This window comes from Cryptomeria japonica, unplaced genomic scaffold, assembly GCF_030272615.1.
Source record: "Cryptomeria japonica unplaced genomic scaffold, Sugi_1.0 HiC_scaffold_67, whole genome shotgun sequence".
NCBI lineage: Eukaryota > Viridiplantae > Streptophyta > Pinopsida > Cupressales > Cupressaceae > Cryptomeria > Cryptomeria japonica.
In genome coordinates this window covers 493,611-497,500 of record NW_026728889.1, presented here as the reverse complement: position 1 = coordinate 497,500, position 3,890 = coordinate 493,611, and the positions used below count along the sequence as shown (strand labels likewise).

Here is a 3,890-nt window from a genome sequence, read left to right as displayed (position 1 = left end):
GGTGCGCTCCGAAGCGGGGTTACTGGAGCGCCCCCTCTTTTTTTGTCAGAGCGTTTGGTGGGGTTTCTCGCATTGGCTCTTCCCAGGCCCGGTTGTTGGGTGCGCTCCCACCCTGGCGCGCGCGAAGTTGGAAGTTGGGTTAATTGCCCGGGCGCGCACCTTCGCCAGGGTGGGCACCTTGGTGCGCACACCTTGGCTGGGCTGCGCACCAGGGCGGGCTCAAGATGGCACCAGCATTCCCTTTTTCTCACTATCTTTCAAAACGGAAATTTTAAAATCTCGTTTTTTTTTTGCCTTTTATGGAAATTAGTGAAGGCATCGCATCAAAGGTGCGCACCTCGCTGCCCACCTTGGTGTGCTCCGAGGTGCCCACCACGGTGCGCAACGCCGGTGCGAACCCGGGAGCGCCCCGATGTGTGCTCCAAGGTGCGGCGTGCACGAAGTCGGACCCCGGTTTGCCCCGGGTGCGCACCTCGCGTGCACCTTGGTGCGCACACCTTGGCTGGGTTGCGCGGCCTGGTGGGCACCATGGTGCGCACCAAGGAGCGCTCCGAAGTGTGCTCCAAGGTGCGGCGTGCACGAAGTCGGAGCCCGGTTTGCCCCGGGTACGCACCTCGCGTGCACCTTCGCCGGGGTGGGCACCTCGGCTGGGTTGCGCGCCCTGGTGCGCACCAAGGAGCGCTCCGAAGTGTGCTCCAAGGTGCGGCGTGCACGAAGTCGGAGCCCGGTTTGCCCCGGGTGCGCACCTTCGCCGCGGTGCGCACCATGGCGTGCACGAAGTCGGAGCCCGGTTTGCCCCGGGTGCGCACCTCGCGTGCACCTTCGGCGGGGTTGCGCGCCCTGGTGGGCACCATGGTGCGCACCAAGGAGCGCTCTGAAGTGTGCTCCAAGGTGCGGCGTGCACGAAGTCGGAGCCCGGTTTGCCCCGGGTGCGCACCTCGCGTGCACCTTCGGCGGGGTTGCGCGCCCTGGTGGGCACCATGGTGCGCACCAAGGAGCGCTCCGAAGTGTGCTCCAAGGTGCGGCGTGCACGAAGTCGGAGCCCGGTTTGCCCCGGGTGCGCACCTCGCGTGCACCTTCGCCGCGGTGGGCACCATGGCGTGCACGAAGTCGGAGCCCGGTTTGCCCCGGGTGCGCACCTCGCGTGCACCTTCGCCGGGGTGGGCACCTCGGCTGGGTTGCGCGCCCTGGTGCGCACCAAGGAGCGCTCCGAAGTGTGCTCCAAGGTGCGGCGTGCACGAAGTCGGAGCCCGGTTTGCCCCGGGTGCGCACCTCGCGTGCACCTTCGCCAGGGTGGGCACCTCGGTGCGCACACCTTCTCAATGTTTTCTTGCCTTTTCTGGAAATTGGTGAAGGCAGCGCATCAAAGGTGCGCACCTCGGTGTGCTCCGAGGTGCGAACCCGAGAGCGCTCCGAGGTGCCCACGAAGTCGAAAGTCGGGTTAATTGCATTGTTTTCCCCGGGTGCGCTCCGAGGTGCGCAACATCGGCGCGCACCAAGGAGGGCTCCGAAGTGTGCTCCAAGGTGCGCACGATGGCGTGCACCTCTGGTGCGCACGATTCGGAGCTCGGTTTGACCGGGGTGCGCACACCTTGGCTGGGTTGCGCACCTTTTGTGCGCTCCAAGGTGCGCACGAAGTCGGAGCTCGGTTTGCCCCGGGTGCGCACCTTCGCCAGGGTGCGCACCTTGATGCGCACGCCTTGGCTGGGCTGCGCACCTTGGTGGGCGCCATGGTGCGCACCTTTCGTGCGCTCCAAGGTGCGCACGAAGTCGGAGCTCGGTTTGCCCCGGGTGCGCACCTTGGTGGGCGCCATGGTGCACTCCGAGGTGCCCAAGATTGGTGCGCACCAAGGAGCGCTCCGAAGTGCGCTCCAAGGTGTGCGCGAAGTCGAAAGTTGGGTTAATTGTCCGGTTTGCCTCGGGTGCGCACCTTGCGTGCACCTTCGCCAGGGTGGGCTGGGCTGCGCACACCTTGGCACCCGCGTTTCCTTCATTTTAAATTTTTTTTTTTTACAATCTCTCAAGTGGGAAATTCTATAATCTCAACTTTTTTTGCCTTTTCAGGAAACTTTTGAATGGAGCGCATCATTGGTGCGCTCCGAAGTGTGCTCCAAAGCTCTCTCCAGCTGCGTGCACCTGCCTCGGCCGCGCACCCGGCCCCGCCCAGCTTCGCTCACCTGTCCCGGGCGTCTGGTGCGGAACCTTAGAGTAAGAAACATCACCGTGCACCTTGGCCAACGTGCGCGACTCGACCGAGCGCGCACTGGCCGAGGTGCACACCGATTTCACCTGGGTGCGCGCGCAGCACCTCGGGCGCACCGGGGTGCGCGCACAACGCCCGGGTTGCACCGTGGCCTGTGTGCTCGGGGCGCCTCGGGTGCGCGCTCGGTGTCGCCCCCCGCGCGCGCGGTAGTGCGGGCAGCGCACCCCGGCCCGGCCCGGCCCCGACGAGAACGCAAACGGGCAAAAGGTTTATTCAAATAGCATTGCGACGCCCGGCGAAAAACTAAAAAAGGGTGCAACACCGGGACTTCCCGGGAGGTCACCCATCCCAGTACTACTCCGGCCCAAGCGCGCTTAACTGCGGAGTTCTGATGGGATCCGGTGCACTAACGCTGGTATGATCGCACCCGTTATGAGCTTGTCGCAGTGTGTACTTAGCAAACCGCGACCCACGTGCGAATCCACCCCGGCCACCCACCCCCGTCGAGGTGCACACCCTCCCTCGCGAAGTGCGCCCCGTTCGCCAAGTGTGAGCCCTGCCCGGGTGCGCGCACCTTGCTAGGGCGTCGGGTGTGCACCCGGCCCGGCCTACGTGCGTGCACCTGGAGGGGGCGTCGTGTGCGTGCAGTGTCCCGTCTGCAACGCGGTGCCCACACACCACCTCGGGCGCAACGACCTGCGCTCACATGTGGGCCGAGTGCACCTTGGTGCATGTTCGGGGCGCCTCGGGTGCACGCTCGATCTTGCCCCGGTGCACCAAGGCGCTCGGTTTGCCCCGGGTGCGCACTTGGTGCAAGGTGGGCACCCAAAATAGGGATCAAGCACCAAAACACAAGTTTCGGGATGCAAAATGGGACCCAAGGACCACAAATGCGTTCCAAGACCCATGATGGGTCCACGAGAACAAAAATGTGTTCCGAGACTTAATAAACAAATATTGGGTTTTAGGAGAAGAAACATGCTCTGATGCCCAAAACGAGAATCGACCCCGAAAAGGCCACAGGCCAAAAGTGGGATGCGAGACAAAAAAAAATGGGACCCGAGGACCAAAATTGGGTTCCCAGGTCGAAGACAGGGCAACCGGACAAGAAACGACCTCTAAGGCTCGAAATGAGTCCCGACGACTAAAACTTGACAAGAAGCACCCATCAGGCACCCAACTCGACACCCATGGGATGCCGACCCACCCGGGCTTCCACCTAGCACACCTTGGCACCCACCCACCCTCGCACCCAACCTCGCACCCAACTTAGCACCTTTGAACCCACATTGGCACTCACCCTGACCCTGGCACCTTGGAACCCACATTGGCACTCACCTTGACCCTGGCACCCACCTTTGCACTCACCTTGGGACCCACCCTGGCTCCCACCTCGGCACCCACCCAGACACCCACCTTGGTTCCTTGGCACCCACCTTGGATCCTTGGCACCCACCCCGACACCCACCTTGGCACGCAACTTGGCTACTTGCCACCCACCTTGGCTCCTTGACGCCCACCCCGACAACCACCCCGTGACCTACCCTGGCTAGGGTTGGTGCACACCCACCCTGGTGCCCACCTTGGCACCCACCCTATGACCCACCTTGGCACGCACCTTAGTACCCACCCCGTTACCCACCCTAGGACCCACCCCGTGACCCACCTTGGCCAGGGTGGGTGCACC

At 63.7% G+C, this 3,890-nt stretch overlaps 1 non-coding gene across 1 annotated transcript; it reads right to left on the bottom strand.

The window, feature by feature from the left end:
- Positions 1-2,513: 2,513 nt before the first annotated feature.
- On the bottom strand, positions 2,514-2,632 carry LOC131863663 (5S ribosomal RNA). The gene has a single exon (XR_009362561.1). It is a non-coding gene; the product is annotated as a 5S ribosomal RNA (ribosomal RNA).
- Between the last annotated feature and the right edge of the window lie 1,258 nt (positions 2,633-3,890).